The sequence below is a fragment of the Pipra filicauda genome, unplaced genomic scaffold (assembly GCF_003945595.2).
Source record: "Pipra filicauda isolate LSUMZ 115617 unplaced genomic scaffold, ASM394559v2 scaffold103_size3290846_pilon, whole genome shotgun sequence".
Lineage (NCBI taxonomy): Eukaryota > Metazoa > Chordata > Aves > Passeriformes > Pipridae > Pipra > Pipra filicauda.
In genome coordinates, this window is record NW_024103474.1 from 2122028 (window position 1) to 2139535 (window position 17508).

The 17508-nt window shown below is 45.3% G+C and overlaps 1 long non-coding RNA gene across 1 annotated transcript in view; it reads left to right on the forward strand.

Annotated features, from left to right (window-relative positions):
* The window catches only part of LOC113991168, a 247908-nt gene that overhangs the window by 148871 nt on the left and 81529 nt on the right, over nucleotides 1–17508 (forward strand). The gene's annotated exons all lie outside the window — the stretch shown is intronic.

Below are 17508 nucleotides of genomic sequence, written 5' to 3' on the forward strand. Positions count from 1 at the left end.
TTCTAGCTCGTCTGAATATTTGGGATTTTGTCTGTGAGACTGTATTTCAGTTTTAAAAGATTATTTGAAATAACCTATTTTTTTTTCTACACATTAACTGTGAATCCATTTTTATAATTAGACATGGATGGCTCTGAGGGGTTATTAGAAATTACTGGCTACTGCAAATAACAGCCATAACATGAGTGAAATTCTGACATCTTCCATAGCTCTGTGTGCAAAGTCGATGGTAGAATTGACCTGGTAGTTAAACCATGTCAACCTAAGGAAGAAAATGTGAATGCACCTTGATAATTTTATTTTTTGATGAGTCTCAATTTTGTCTGACCCTCTGGTCTGGTTTAGCATCAAGCCTGAGGTGTGCTGCTCCTAGCCCTTGCTGCAAGGTGTGTTTGGGACATGCAGTGTGGGCAACAGTTGTATATGGTGAATTGTGAGGGTCTGGGGAGCTGTCTAGGGTTGAGAAATCCACTCCATGTTTGGCAATGCAATAATACAGGGTTTGGTTGGAGTGTGGTTGGAGGAATTCAGTAATAATGGAAACACAGAAAACAAAGGTAGGAAGGAACCTTTGCAGGTCTGTGTGTTAGTGACGATGGTAAGGACCTCTTGCTGCTTAGGACTGATGCTGCTGAGAAGACTGTGGGGTCTGGGAACAAGGCCCCAGATTCTGTGTGAGGGGGAAGAGCAGGTCTCTAAATCTGGGTGTTGTGTTTTTTACTGGGTATCAACAAGCTGGACCTGAAGAGCCCACAGCAGCCAGTGGGAGGGAGCAACGGGCTGGGAAGGTCTTTGCCTGGCAGTACATCTCTGGGGCTCCATTGTAGCCTTGGTGTTCCTTGGTGATCAGCGTGCCAAGGACTCAACCTTGTGCAAAGGACCCGAGGGTCTCTCACCAGCCCCTTGCCCAGATCAAGCTGCCTGTCTGGCTCACAAACACTCCTCATCACCTGCTAAAGTAGCAGGCAGCAGGGGAAGTGGAAGGGGAGGTGCTGGTAAGAGTTCCTACACAGGGCCATATCAACCAGGACTATCAGGGTTGTGTGCATGGGATGGCCTGACGTGACGTTTGGGTAGTGCCCAGCCCCGTGGAGACACGATCCACATCCAGAGCTCCTCGTGTGATGCACGCAAACAGCAGTGGTTTAACGGGGAGTTACCGCGCGGAGCAACCCAAGGGCCCCTTGTCTTTGCACATGAATGGAGTCTCACGGATGACAATTCATAAATTCTGAGTTATTTACTGCATGCAACCTGCCCCAGGCAGTAAATCTTATTTTCATTTACCTGAAGTTAATTTCTTTTTAGAAACAACAGCGTTGCCCATGAACCTTTCCGAAGACGTATCAGTTTGTGAACTCGTAGCTAATGGACGGTTTGGGTGGGTGCCAAGACATCAGGAAGTCAGTTGTGCCCATTCTGACTAAGCTTGAAAAAAAAGTCAGTGTTTAGCAATGCTATCCAAAGGCAAGTAGAAAGATGAAGCTACAGACAAGCAGGAAGAAAATACCCTCTCCCACTCTGGTGTGGCCGATGTGATTGATCCACAGAGGAGGTGTGCAGGAAGTCGGAGAGGTTATTGTGTAAAGCAGGACACTCTCCAGCAAGGTGTAGTGAATTGGGAAAAGAAATTGGACAAATCAGTGTGGTACTTCGATGCCACAAGTCAGCAAGGGGTTAAGACTTCAGGCTCAAGGACTCAGAAGTGTATTTTGTTGTACAGTTGTATCTGTAGAAAAACGTCTTCCTTGATTATCAGCTTGCTTTGCTCCTGTTAAAGTCAAGGGCTGTATTCCTATGGACTGCAGTAGGAAAGGACAATAACTTCTATATTCAAACAATTTTATCTGGAAACTGAAGGTATAAGGAGATTTAAAAATTTAAAGGCCTTGTTCTTTGGTCTTTTACACCCATAAATTGCCATGTAACAAAAGCAAGGCTGTACCTGTGATGCCTGCAGACTGCAGGCAACGCTTCTTTAAACTCTGTTCTCTGAAATAATACATTTTGCAAGATCTGTTTCATTCTCTATGGTAAAAGCAATTTGTTGCAAGCACGGCCACTCCGCTTTAAGGAGCTAAATGGACTGAGTGTAGCTGTCTGACTGATGCACTCCGGGCATAACCGGGTCTGCTGACAATGTCAGGAGATAAGAGAAGAAAGGCAAACCACTTGTGCTCTCTACCCCTGCGGATAAAGCAGGACACGGTGAACCCATTTTGTCCTCAACAGAAATGCAGACTTCAAGCAAATTGCTTGGTGTGTGTTTTTCTGCTTTTTTTTCTAAAAGAAAATCTTCAGCGGTTTGCTGCTCAGGTGTTTACAGTGTTATATACCATCATCTTTTCAGTAGTTGCACTGAAACCTCTCTGTTTCAAGTGTAACCAAGTGTGAATTAAAAGCCAGAAGTGCATGAATAGACCCTGTATCTAGAAAGATATGATTTTTGATACAGCACAAGCAGCAAAGTAGACTTCTGTCAGTGGAGTTCCTTGTAATACAGCTACTCGTGGTTCCAGTACAGACCTAAGTGGATCAAAAAACAAATTAGGTAGATGTTAAGGGCTCTAACAGAGATACAGTGACTATGAAGTATGAGTGATTTTCTCCAACCCTACCTAGAAACCCTGCTAGTTTGAGTTGTTATGTGGCGTGTCATGTCCTGTATGGTGAAATTCTTTGTCTAGCTTGGAGACATAGCTGAAAGGACAAACCTGACCAAGTATCACTGTTCAAATTTATACAGCCTCTCCTCTGTCCTGGGAAAATTAAATTGGCTCCTAAGGAATTGCTGAGTCTGAGCTTGTGCACCCTGCTGGGTCCTACCACTTTGGAGGCACATCCTGGGGGTCTGCTCAGCCTCCCTGCTCTGCCAGAGGAGAGAGTTGCCACGGGGCAGCCTTGCCCAAGGGGTTTCCATCTGTCAAGCAGTACAAATGCATTTCCCCTCAGCCCACCATTTCTGAGAATTCAGCAGTGAACTCATTGGAGGGGGTTTCACCCCTTTTCGTGTGGCTTGGCAGTCACTGTTTCAAACAAGCTCAGCCCTGAGTCATGTAGGATTTCTTCAGAGTGTTTGTGTCCCAGTGACCTGGCAGGCATGTGGGTGTTGTTCTGGGGATGGTGCAATGAAACTATTTCCATGCTCCCGCTGCTGTGTGTACTAAAGTTGTGTCCTGAGGCCACAAACTCAGTGGAGACCCACCTCATTGCAGGCACTGTCCCAGCAAGCGGTAAATTAGTGGTTTTTTTTTTTCCAGAAGTGGTTATAATAAGGAAGGATAAGAGAAAGGGGAATGTGTAATTTCCCTGTTATAGATGGAAAAAGGAGGAGAATACTTCTCTTGTTACAACTGTCTTAGTGGAAATAATTCTTATATTGATGGCATGGGTTGCACTGATAGAAAGTGTTTGTACCACTTCAGCTTGTTCTCCTTCCAGGGCAAGAAAAGGTACAGCAGCAGAGAGACTCTGAATGCATGTGAGGGTTGTACTGAATGAGATGAACCTCTGTTGAACAAGTGCACTTTATCATCTGAAGAGATGGCCCAAAATACCTTTCCCAACCCACGCAGAAAGGTCTCCTAACCCACTTCTGCCTTTCCCTGCTAGCTGGTGAGTTTCACTGGGCTCAGTTGTTACACCAAAGTAAATTAAAGCTAAAGAAAACACAACAGCAGGGAAAAGTCCAGTCATCTCACAGCACGTCTCCCCTGCAGAGAGATATTTTCGACAATTCTGATTCTTTTTTTTCCTAATTAGAAGTAATGATGTGTTTTTCGGGTCAAGAAGACCTCCTTTGCTGTGAAATATTAGGCTGATTTTGACAGTGTAGCTAAAAATAGGCATGTGCACACACGTGTGTCTGCATGCACATGCACCAGCGGGAATAAACATGTAGTGCTTTTCCCTTAATTATAAACACACTTTCCTCGGGGGGTGGGGGAGCGCCTTTGCCTCCAGTTAATTGTTTTTCAAGTAAATAGAGAGAAGGAGTTTTCTGAAGAACAGATGGGCTGGAATGAGGAATAGAAATATTTTCAGTCAGAGAGGGGCCAGATGATGTCATAAGCCACAGGAACAAAGTTCAGTTATTTTATGCTCTCATCCAGACCTCAGAGCAAAAATGCCTCTGTTGGTAATTTCAGATTCATCTGCTTTTGAAGGCTGGCTCTGGCTTTGAATGCTATTATAACATACACAGAGCTAAACTGAGCAAACAGCAATTGAGCAATGATGGAAGAATATATTTGTCAGCACTGGAAGCGTTTGGGTAGTGTTTGCACTGCAGATGATAGGCCAGAGATGCATTTGGTTATTCTGCAGGAAAAAGGGTGTACCTTGAATAACCTTAATGGATGTCCTCAAAATTTGCCTCTGCCTGGCTGAAGTTGGCTTCTGAGGGCTCAATAGCTGCTCACAAACACTTCTGCAAGTCTGGCTAGCTCTTACACTGTAACTAAACTCTCTCCTGCTCCATTTACCTGCATAGCTCCTACTGTGGGGGCTCGTAGGTGTGTGTGTGTCTCCCTTGGGATGTTGGTTATTATCATTGTACCCTCTGAGAGAACTGCTAATGAAGCACTTGCTGTTATCCTGAGTCATAGACTATTCATGCAAGGTTGAGTGTCAGCAGACTTGAATTGCATTCCACTAGGCAGAAAAGAGTCTTGTACAAGGCCAAGACAGGAGAAGGAGGAGGAGCAGAGTCCGATGGAGACCCTGCTCAGGAATCCAGTGCAATTTGATACCTCCAGTGATGAAGAATGACTGTGAAAGTTAAAATCATGGTCATTGGAGCTGTTGGTGATGATCACTTCGCACCAAGCTGGCTGGGCAGCAGCTCCTGAGGGAACTGAAGCAGGTTTTGCTTTTCAGTTCAGAGCCATGGAGCTGGGATGTGACTCTGTGAAGTGCTGCTGTCCCAGAGCTGGCTCAGAGGAGCACAGTAGCAATGTTGCAATGGAAAGATGCTGTAGGAAGTGCAGAAACTCTTGCAGTTGGTCCAAGTGTTGAGATTTTGCTAGCTGTGTGTGCAGAGAAAGGTGGGGAAAGCGTGTGTGAAAATCACCTGGTGGCTCTGACTAACTGGTGAAGAAAATGAGAATTGGAAATGCTGCAAAGAATGATAGGGAAGATTGTGTACGAATGAGGGGCTTGGGGGTAGTCACATACCTGTGGAAATGTTCTCCCTGCCTCTACAAAGCTACTTTTCAGGAGTCAATTAACTTATATGTCAGCTGGAACAAAACTCTTACTGTTTGTTTCACTATTGATCAAATTGGTCCCAGTTGTTTGTGCAGCACTATGCACTGGTTACGTTCTGGTTAACTCCCTTCAGAGACACCAGTGATGCCCATGAATCAAGCAGAACAATTTATTCACCAAGAGGAGCCTAATGGATGGTTTGGACAGCCTCCAAAAGTGCAGCTCTCCCTGCCTGAACAACCTGAAACGTTTCAGCACTTGAGAACAAAATCCAGAGATGGGCATGGCTGAGAGCCTCACACAAAACTGACGGACAAAGATTGCTTTTTCCTCTCTCTGCTTCCTCAGTCTCTCAGGGAGAGTTGACTTCTAGGAGGGAAGGGTTTGGGAATCCAAATCCAGTCCAAATGCCATTGCCCCAAATGCATGGCTTTACCTTCTACCTGTCAAAGGCTGAGCTCCAAAAAGCTTCCGAAAACTATTGTGATGCCTTACAGGTGTCCCAGGTCCTTACATGGCTTTAATTAGTGTTTATTTGAATTAGCCTGTCCTAAAGTGACAGTGAAGTGAGAATGAGATCTGAAAAAAATCAGAATGTAGGACAATTTGAGATGCGGCTAAAGGAAGGTTTTGATTGATACAGGGTGGGTTTAGCTGTGGTTACCAAAAAAAAAAAAAAAAAAAAAAAAGTTCAGTCCAGTAAAGATTAGCCTGAAAACGTACTTTTGAGGGGTTTAGGGTAAGGTGGGTTGACCCCATCCAGCAGCTGAACACTTACCTGATCGCTTGTTCATTCCCTCCCCTCCCAGGGAGAGTGAGCAGAAAAACTCCTGGGTCAAAATAAAGACATTTTAGTAACTGAAGGACAACAAAGGTGGGAGGGGAGTAAGTGCTGTAAGTGCTGCAAAGGCAGTCATCCACCACCTCCCATGAAGCTGATGCCCAGCCAGTCTCTGAGCAACAGCTACCCTGGAAAGACTAACCCTCCCTTTGGTCCCACCTGGATCCCCTCCCAGCCTGCTCCCTGGGCAGTGGAATGAGGAGCAAGGAAGGTCTTAATGCTCTGTGAGCACTGTTCAGCAGGAACCAGAACACTGGTGTGTTATCAACACTGATCAAGTCACAAATCTAAAACACAGCACCATACAGGCTGCTAGGGAGGGAATTAACTCCATCCCAGATGTGTCCTGTGCAGGGGGTTTTGGAAGGGAGAGGGCTTTTTCAGGCGTGTCTCTTTAGACGTCAGCAGAGGCTGGGGAGCAGAACAAAGAGGCTGCATAATGCTTCCCAAAGGGGCAGTAGGAAGGCACTATTAGCTGTAGACCTGGAGAAAAAGCCAGTTTTGACAATTCCAGCAGTGTTTTTGTTTGATGGTAGTCAGCCAGGATGCACGGCACAAAACAGGAGACAGAAAACCAATACATTAGTTCATGAGTTAAGGGGATGGAGTACATTTGGGCAGTGGCAGTAGCACTCACTTCTCTTTGCACTGCTGTTCTGCTCAAAGAGAGTAATGCTTTGTAGGGGAAGGTGGCCTGGTGTTGTCTAAGGTCCTGCAAGCAGGTTATTTCCTATGGAGCCCAGTTTTCATCTGGGAGGGTTGGCTGAGGGAATGTCAATTTAAGAGGCTGTTTGTGACCATGTTGCCTTTCTGGCAACACAACCTGAGTTTGGATGATGGATGCATTCTCAGGGGCATAGTGTGTGAGAATGCTGGACAGCAAAGCAACATAGAGCTGTGGTTTCTTCACTTGATGCTGTTAGGAGAGGTCGTGCTGTGAGCGAAGAGAGAGCTTGAAAATTTACTTAGCCAAAGGACAGAAAGTTTCTTCTGTGTCTACTCTGTGCCATAAACATTGATCTGTGAGTTAGTACTGGCTGGTGGGGGAGTCTCTCATCTTAGAGCCTGTCATAATTGGATGCTTATGGTCACTTCTCCTTGCACAAGTTTGTTAGGAAAATGCCAAATGGGGACCAGGTGCTTCCAAACCGGTAAATAGCAGTGATGGTTGTGTGACATTGCAGTGGACAATGTGCTGAAGTGGAGAAATCTTTAACCAGACACTGTAAAGGCTCCTTAGAAACCAAGGTGTTTCTGTTGCTCCATCCTTTGGCTGCTGACAGAAGGGACCCTCATGTGCTAAGTGCAAATTCCTCAGATGGAGACAGACAGCATCAGCAGAAGTGCACACAAGCAGAAAATACAGGAGAAAAGGCAGGTATGTGGTATGAAGGTTTGAATATCTGCCAAGGAGCCAATGTATGCATTTAATCACTCGGAGGAGTCCCAGAGCCTGTGTGGTACAGTGAGGGTCCCTCGAGATGGAGGCATTACAGCCTGTAAGAAATGTTCCTGTTTACTCCCACTGATGCTTTATGTAACAATCCTCCTCTGCCCGTGACTGCTTGTCAGATCTGAAATAACTTTCCTTCTGATGGATGTCTTCATGCTGAAGGGGAATTGTTGGGATTTTCAGTATGAAATGGCCAGCAGCAAGAACAGTTACTCTCTCTGTGCTGTCTTCTAGAGGAGTATGGATGCTTGAAGGTGGATGATAAAGATCCAGCCACTGAGCACTGCTTTTATTTTTCCTGGATATTTCTTTACCTGAAGTAGAATTATGAAAACAAGAATCTTTTCCTTTGGGAGACTGAGATCAGTCAGATGTTTCCAGGGGTTTTTGCATTAAAATACAAAGTACAAATCCTATCATAATAATAATCTTGGCTGCTCTCTTTACATGGCATTTTCCAACTTCTTTACTGTGTTGTTTTTCCATTAAGCTGTTGAAGGAAATGCTGTTTGTGGTAGGAAGATGATGCAAAGTAAAATGCCCAAGTGTGTCCATTATATTGAGGAACTGATGATTATACTCCAGCCACCCCCACCCTACACCTCAAATCAACCACTCGTGTAGCAGCCTCAAAGGGAGGAATATTTAAATTGCCTTGAACCTTTTAAAAAATAAACCCCCTTTCAGTCCCTATCTGCAGACAATGCTGTATATATTTTCCCCTTTTTGTGAGAAGTGGAAGGGGCAGCACTTTCAGTGATCCAGAGGACCCACTGTGTTGTGGGACAGGATGTGAAAATTCCAGCAGTATCTTACAACAGTTCAAGGGGTCAGCAACCAAATTCCCATCAGGAAAGCTACTTTGAGGATGCAGCAAACTAACCTGTCAGGACTTGCTGAGTTCATGGCTCAGCTCACATTTAATGTACAGCAAAATTTGTGGTAAACACATAGGCTCTGAATATTTTCAAATTTTCTACCTTGCTCTGAGATTTACCTGCACAAAACTCTCCCTGAATTATTTTGAGCCATCTCCTTTGACTGTTAAGTAGGGGAAGAGAAGCAGCAGGTAAAACTTGACCTTACTTAGAAGAACTCTAATTATTTATGTCCTTTTTATGGACTGCTGCTGGCAACGGCTTTCGCTCACTTTGCGGTTGTGGGTCTCAGTGCCTGCTGCTGCTGTGTGCTCAGCTGGGCTAATACCACATGCCATATTCCATGAATATATTCCCTTGATCAGAAATCTGAATTTTTTTCAGCTGGGTTTATTTGTCTCTTCATCTACCTTCTCTCCGTCCATTCACCAAACCCCCAGTAAGACTTATTACTTGCTTTTTCTTGAGTCTAATGTGGTTTGAAAATGCAGTTGCTTTTCATTTTATGCATGTGAGCAGACTTCTGAAAGTCTTCTCTGTTTTCACCCCCCTTCCTCGTGTCTTCCCAGTAAGATGTTTTGAGATGTGTCAAGGGATAATCCTGAGTTGCATTCATCTATTCCAGAAAATGTGAGGTCTTGGCTATACCATGAACACCTGCCCAAAATAGGACACCAAAGGTTGCTACACCCAACAAATGCTTCCACATCTGGACATAGATGTGCTTTGTACAGCCAAAATGTAAAGGGAAAAAATATACCTTTTTGCAGACACAAACGTACAGCACAACACGAATCATCTTCGTTTAAAAAAAAAAGTGAGGGGGTATTTTACTGGTTTAGCCGTATCTACACATGGGATTGTTTCCAGCACGGCTCTGCCAGTGCAGGATCACACCTCTTCATATCCCTGCCTTGCAGAACTATGCTGGCAGAAATGCTTGTATGTACATCACCAGTTGTTGCCTGATTTTTCTCTTTAAAAGGACTCTGCTGATGGGAAACAGGGAGAGCGAGAGACCTGGTGTGAATTCCTCTGCTTCACCCACAGAATAGCTCCCGTGGGAGAGGAAAGACTAACAAATGGGGTGTGAGTTTGAGATACTGGTCCCCTGACAAGAGCACACATCAGCTGAAATGGTGTGAATCCGGGCTGCTCTCGTCTCCCTGATATTGTCTCACATGATTCTCTTTACAGCTGGAGCACAGCCACACATGTTTGCTCCTTGGTGGGAGAAGAGAGATGTTGTGTGGTCTCAGCTCTCTAGGTCAGTCCTGAAATTCATCCTTGCTTCAAGGCTACATTGGCTGTTTCAGGCTTGCTGGTGGTGCACCTGGCTTTCTTGAATTTAGCAGAATCAAAGAAATCACCTGCAGGATCACTTGGTGACATGGTTTCCTGTGGAAAAATTGTCTTGGTTTAAGCTTGTTTGGGATACGCATTCATTTGGCATATGTTCTTTTAATGTATTTATGGTCGTGCTGAGGTAATCCTACACCGAGTGCAGGATGAGGCCCACTCCTGCCCCATATAGCTCAGTCAGGAACAACACTCGGTGGATCGTTGATGCAGGATTGAAAGTGTTAGCAAAGTAGTCTGGTTTTCCAATGCTCTTCACCACACAGACAAATTCATGGTGTTACCAAAGTCCCTCTTACCCTCTTTCACATCCTCCTGCATGGGCCGTTTCCTCTGCAGTGGATGAGCTGGGAGGTGGTTGTCCATGTCACCTTCACAGGAGACATTTTTCTGCTGGCATCTCCCAGATTCAACCCCTGAGCACCAGGGTCATTTAGTCCCAGATGCATCCTCTCATTATCCACACCTTTTCTTTGACTCTGCCAGGATCCTGATTCCAGAGAAGCTTTGTTGCAGCCGTTTCTGCAGTTAGAGAATGTACACCATGGAGAGCCATTTTAGCTGGTTTCTTTGACATGCCAAAATGTTCCCCAAAACCTCCTATTCTCAACTGGTCAAATGCTGTGTAAGGTCAGTGTACTCAACTCATATCTCAGGTTTCATTGCACAAGTTTTGTGTTCAATTAACTGCAGTTTGGATGCCTGTAAAATTCCCAATATGCAAATGTCCTAAATTTGGCAAAGTTGGACTGGAAATCTCATTAGAGTGGGCTTTTATGTGCTGTATCCCTGACTTCCCTTCCAAATAAGCTGTCTTCAAAATACTTTATAGTAATTCTCTTGGGCTTTTTGATTTCCTATTCTTGCCTTTCCCTGGAACAGAAGAAAAAAAGAAAAAATATGCTGAAAAATTACCAATGCAAAAATAATTTGCATATGTGAATTTTTTTCCAACCTCTTGTGCAAGGTTTGCTTCAGATCAAAGTTCAGGTCATTCCCCACTGCCTGAGGTTTTTTATTTTCCATGGTTACAGCACAGAGTATGATGGAACTAGTATGAAGTGATGCCAGTGCCTGTTTGGACAATACTTGGATCCATAAAAATGTGCTCAGTGTTTTCCAAGTATAAAAAGCCAAGAGAAACCACCTTGAGGTACCATGTGATGTTATTTGCTTTGACCCAGGATAGCTAAAATGAAAGGCCTCTCTGAACACAGGGTGTTCAAAACCATCCCACTTTTTTGCATGTGTGTGTGAGGAAGGAAATGTGGTGTTTACAGGGGCACGCTGAGCTTCAGCTCCTGTGTTTGCCTCTGTGTGTCTGTGTGTCCAGACAGAATTTCCTGAGTGAAATGGGTTTGATTGCTCTAGTCCAGTTTTTAAAGATGGGCAAACAGAGAGCTCTTCTCCCAAATTACACAAATGGAACCTTTTGTTGGAAATGTCACTAAGCAGGGCAAAGGCTGGGAGGCTCCTTCCAGACAGGCTCACTCATCCAGAAAAGTCTCCTAGGTTAAGTTTTGGGGGGAGAGGAGAGGAGGGCTGTCAGAGCCCTGTGAGGTGCTGCTGCAGCTGTTTGTTCACAGTGTGTGTACTTTGAATATAAAAATTAAATGGAGCTGCTGTTATTTCTAACTTTTCGTGTGTGCAAGGCTCCTGAGCACCTCTGCAGTTTGGGACAGTTAGAGGCCAGATCACAGGTACCAGTACTGAGGAGCAGAGCTCAGTTGCATTGAAACTCAGAGTTGCTTCGCATTCTATCTTGCCTAAAATAGGGATAAATCTACTTTTTTCTGCCTGCTTTCCTTGGGTCGGTGTTGTGAGATCTGTGAATGGTGAGCACTTGGAATCAGCACTTTGTGCAAATACTCAGCTGACATGCTCTTAGCTGATGGACAGCCACTGAAAATTAGATGCTCCTGCTCACCCTCTGTGCACCCTGGGAGCTCAAATCTGAGTGTGAGTGCAGCTTTCACCTTTGTGTAAGAACAAACTCTGTTCTTGTTGCACTGGCTCTCTGACCACACCAACTGCCATCAGAGCCTCTCTTGGCTCTGCATTACTGCATCTGCACATTTCAGTGTTGTGCAGATACCTACAAATTGCAGGTGGACACCTGTGTACAGAAGAATATCCCTGTCTGTCCAGGTTATCCTAACCCCAGTCTTAAATGAGAGATTATTCTTCCAGTTTAAATTTCATCATCTGTCCCCAGCTAGAGGAGGAACATCTTTCCTCCTTGCTGCAATCCTTTACAGGATTGCTGACCCTCTCCCACCCTTGGTCCTGGGTTTAACCTGGCCTTGGTTGAACAGCCTGTTTTGCTCACACAGGTGGGCGTTCTTGGGCAGAGGGCAAGGCCTGAGCTCTTCCATCATTTCCAAGCATGAACGTGTAACTCATTCTGTGTTCGGGGTGCTCGCTGTACCTGTCACTGAAGATTGAACCAATCCCAGCTCTGGCCTGGTGTAAAGAAAGGTACCTAATGTAATTGCTGCTCCCTGCTGCTGGAATTACTCATCCTTAGTGTGCTGGGAATCACATCTTATGATGTTTTCCCTGTTTAATTGAGGGAATGTCATCCCTGCCATGGGAGGGGCTTCCCAGGCATCCATCTATGCTCTGCCTGCCTTGACATTGTCTCTTGCCTTGCATCCCCTTGTGACTGAATGAAATAGGGAGCATTTAAATGCAGGAGGAATATAACTGTGGAATGGCAGGTTGCTCTTAGAGTAGTGAGGAGGTTTAGTTGGACTCAGTTTTCATCATTTAAATGAAAGAGGGATTAGACTGTTTGGTACAGAAGCCATTAATTACAGATTAGTGGCTCACTGGCCCAAACTCAAGGCTTTGCTGTCTGGCTTTTTACACCCTCAATCAAATATCTTGATACGCACCAGAAGGATAAACCCTTGGCATTTAATTTAATTTTATATTATTTTATTCTTTTTATCACAAGATATGAGAGGTTCTGGTTTTAGACCTGGAGGGACCTTATTTACAATTGCTGCTTGTGATGCAGAGAACAGTCCCCAGGGCTGTCCATGCCACCTGCATGGGTTAATAGCTAAATCCAAACAGTGTCCTCTGCTGTCTGTGCACCAGGGCGTACTCTCAAGTGTTCATAGCTTTATTTTACAGCCACAATTTCTTCTAAACTTAGCAGTGCGTACACTTTGTCAGGAACTGTTACCATGCCAAGTGTCAGGTTTCAAAGTATTGCCATTTTTGAGCTATTCCCTGCTTCTTTCCTTCTGTGTGTCTCCCTCGCATTGCACACAAAACTTTCCTTTTAATGTAGAAAATGATATTTTTTTCCACCCATTTGTAACTTGAAACATCTGAAGAGGTTTTGCTCCAAGTTTATATTTAAAAGAAATAATGAAAGCCAACACTGGCAGAGAAAGCAGTGTGAAAAGTTGCAGCTCAGAAAATTCAGGAACATTATGGGCATTTGCTGAGGAGCAGGAAAATGGAAGTCCTTGCAGCCTGTCTTAGCAGGAGTCATGTGCACTGTTCAATAGGATTAAAGCTGCTGTAGCACAGAGTAGTACTGTTTGGGGAAATTAATGTGCTTTATAAAGTGACGAGCATTACTTGCTGGCAGTCCAGTCAGTTGTTGTGATCCAGCATCTTCAAAAGCACTGTGAAGGCTGAGCATTTATGTATTTGAAGATCTAGCTGGGAGGGCTGTGCTGTGAGTTTCTGGCCCATGAACAGTTACAAACATCTGGCCTTTCTTTGTACAAAAATCATCAAGTCAGAAGCCTTTTGGACAACTCCATCTGGCCTGGCAGAATCTTCCACCATTCCCTGACATCATGGGGTTTATTTACTGGCTGTCCCCCCTGAAGAAAACTGGTGTAATTTAGGCAGGGTCTAGGTTGTCTGGAGACTGGTAGGCTCAATTTAAACCTAATTTACAGAGGACTACTCTTAATCCACGTCTAGCTGTAGCATAAATGCTTTTTGCTCTAGTTGAGGCACGGAGTTAGGTTTTGGTGACCTGGTGTGGCTGCTGGTCAAGGCATCGAGCTAGACTTCGATTTTCATCAGGAAATGAAGTTTCTTCACTTCAATATTCCATGAGCCAGCTGCTGCCATCTCCTGCACATTCTCCTCCCCTCCCACCCTGTCATCTGAAGGCCCCCAGCAGTTATGTTCCGAGTAATGACACTCGTGGGTTTCAAACTGTGCACGTCTCTTATGGATTTTGCTGGGCTCTGGCAAAAATTTGTTCTTTCAGCCATCACACAGTTGGCTACGTGGCAGAAAGTATGAGTTCTGTAAGACAGGACGAGGAAGTAGCTTTTGGACTAGGACATGCAACATCTGTTTGCTCTTTATGTAACAGGAAGGGGTTTCAACTGTAATCCATAATTCTGGGACCAGGGCGACAACCTGTCTCCATAGCAGGACCCAGTATCTCACAGATGCAATGCTCCTGTGTTTGCTCCCAGTTTGTTTGACTCTGGAGATCTCAAACTTCTCAAATGATGTTCTTTAGTGCTGTTAGGGCTTGTAATTCAGAGTTACAGATTCATTTGCAGGTACAAGGATTTGAGGTGCTGCACAGTTAATACTGTCTGTGATGCCAGCTACAATGAGATGTGGCTCTGGATCAAAGCCAAAAGATGACCAGCCTCCTCTTTGGGTATATTCTTGCCTGTTTCCAAATCCAAATGTTATGTCTGACTTGGAATTTTGTGATCAGGGAAATAAAAGTCTTAAGTCTGAACAGTGTAGGAATTTGTAAAAATGTAGAACTAGAGAAGGATCTAAACAGGCCAAGTTGAAACTTATCCTTTTGTTTAAACAAAGCTTCAGCTGGGAAAGAGGTAGACCTTCTGGGACCAAACTGTAGGTTCAATGCCCTGAAAGGGATGATTCAACATTTCAACTTTAGGCCTGGCATGATTCATTTGGGTGCAACCCATCTATTATGCATGGGCATGAAAGATCCCGTGTAGTTTCCATAAAAATCATCTCCAGCTTGGGACTGTGTCAGGTTTTTGGCCATTGAAGTATCCAGGAATTTAAAAACAATCTGCTGATTTTCTTTAAACCAGCCTTGTTTGGTGTGTTTCTCAGTTTCGCGCTGCTCTGAGTTGTGCGTAGGCACTGTATTCAGAGGAAAAGAAAAAAAAGGAAAAATCCAATTATATTATTGTTATCACTGAAGACAAATTCCTAGAAGCGGTGCCATGGTGTAGTAAACGCTGTGTAAACCCAGAGTAACAGAATGTTCTTTCATTTGCCACCTACCACAACACAAAGCTGCATTTTCAGGTGTGACTGCTGTCGTGCACCATACACAGCGTGCAACCTCTGCGGCAGCCCCATGAAACGCTGCACCTTGTTATTCCCGAGCTTGCATCCCTGGGACACGCCGGGTTAGGCACAGGAGGTGTCTTTGTGGCTTGGTGTCCACAAATGGCCCCGTTTGCTTTGGCCTGGCTGCCCGTGGACATCTGCCTCTTGCTAATTACGCTCAGATTAAAAGGTGATCACCCAGCTACTTATCTTTGCCGCCCAGGTGGTGGTGCCAGGCGGTGCGTGTTTAACATGCCCAAGAGCCAGGAGCCTCTCATCCCACACCAGTCACCCTCGGCCACTGTGCCCACCACACAGCTCTATTTCTACTCATTAAATAGACTTAATAAATAAATAGCACCTTCTAAATGTGTAGGCGGGTTGTCTAGCACAGTGCTGGCCCTTCCAAACGCTCTCTGAAGCCAAAACTGTCTGTTCGGGCCAGGATTTATCATTAGGGCCGTACGGGCTAGAAAGCGTGTTTGTGGCTGGCGTGCCAGCCTGCTTGAATAGCCCGCAGTGTAATCTCCCTCCTTCCTTGGTGGGAGGAGCTGCCAAAAATAGCAAGCCAAGAATTTGTCCATGTTATTTCTGGGATTGCACCAGGAATTGACATCAGGAGGAGAGGAGAGGAGAGAGAAAGCGAGCAGTGTGAGAAGTTTGGGGTCCATGGTTGTTTGGGTTTGCAGGCTGCCTTGGGGCTGTGGGGAAGACTCTGGTAGCCACCTCCTGTGTGTGCCCACTCCCATGTTCGAGATTCTCCCCAGGCCCTGAGTGACTTGAAAAAGGTGACTTGAGTCTCTGCTCTCTGTTAGGACAAACTGCTTGGCCCAAGGCACTGGGCAGAGACAGGGAGTCTGTTTTGTGGTCCCATGGAGCAGTAATGGCCCTCCAACAGCCCCGGGGCTGGGGAAGGAGTGAAGTGTTAGTTCCTGTGGCTGAAGAGGCATGAATGAACCCCAGCTGAATAAGCCTTCACAAAAGCCTGTGAATTGAGCTGTGACTTCTCTGTGGAAAAGGCTTTTTGTGCTATAGGAGATATCACTGCCCTGGACAGCTGGGTGGGATCCCAGGGGTGGGGATGGAGATGCTGATCATGTGTCTGCCACTGCTGTCCTGTCTAGACCCTGCTGGCCTTTGCACCATGGGGTTAATTCTGAGACCAGCTTGAGTAATCCTTCCAGCAGAAAATTTTTGCTTATTGCTAGTCAGCAAAAGAAAGAGTGAAGGTAATGCTGTGCTGGTGCTACCTGATGTTTTCTGTGCTATCTGTCCCTTCCTTTCTCCTCTCCTCTTTGCTTTCAGCGTATACCCCTTGGCAGTGACATCAGTTAGCATCCTAGTCTTTGCCCACAGCAGCTCCTGTCAGCAGGACAGTGGCTCTGCACCAACCCTGGCACATGCCACTGCTTGCTTGGGAAAAGAGTAGGGGATGTATAGAAAGCTGAGGTTACCCTGGGCTGGATGACAGGACACAGGGAAAAGTAAGGTGTTCTTGTTGGAGAGAGAACTGAAAGGTGGTCATGGCAAGGAGGGAGGAATTTGGGCAGTGGTGTTGGCAGTGTAGGAACATGGTCTGCAAATGAGAGTGGTAAATCAGTCTTCGTTAGTGTTGCTGCTGAAATACCCACTTTGTCAGCCCAAATGGAGTCATACCAGTGTGTCATGTGCATCGCAGAGAGGATCAGAGCCGCCTCTGTGCACTAACCAAAGATCTGTCTCCCTCCAACACAGGCTGTGGGCCAACTCTCTGGCCCGTGATGGAGCTAATTGGGCGTCCGAGTCCTGGGTTCAGTGGCACTGGCCTCATAAGGGCCCATTTAGCTGCCTGACTTATCTCCAAATAGCTGTTTGTTCACTGCCTGTGGTTGCATTCACCATTATCTTTACTTAATAGTGCATCATGCTACAATGAAGAGGCTACTGAGTGTAAATCCTAGGGAATGAATAAATTTCTGTGTTGTCTGTTATGAGGCAGAAGGAGAAAGGGTTCAGTTGCAGCTCTGGTCTACCTTTGTTCCTCCAAAATTTGTCACACTCTCAAAGCTGGTCCATGTGCTGTATCAGTGGCACGCCCCTCCTGGGGGGAGGCACCAAGCTTTACCAGTGCAGAGAAAATCAGAAATGTTTGTTCCCATTTGACTGTGGTGACTCAGGACATTATACTGACATCCATTTTAGAAAAGGTCATATTTGAAACTTAACACTGCTGCTGCCATGATGGGAAATTCGTCCTGCTTTGCAGAACTTAGAGTCTAACAGTGAAGCCAGGCAAAGGAGGGTGGTGATGGAGAAAGAGGAAAAGGTGAATGTAAAGGTTCCAAGAGGTAAAAGCACCTTCTCCAAGTCGTGTGTAAGTCAGCAAGCAAGACTGGGAGTATAAAATAGTTGGCCTTGTTCAGAGTTCTAGGTGAAAATATTCTAGCCCAAACCTATCCTACCTACCCAGAGAGGTT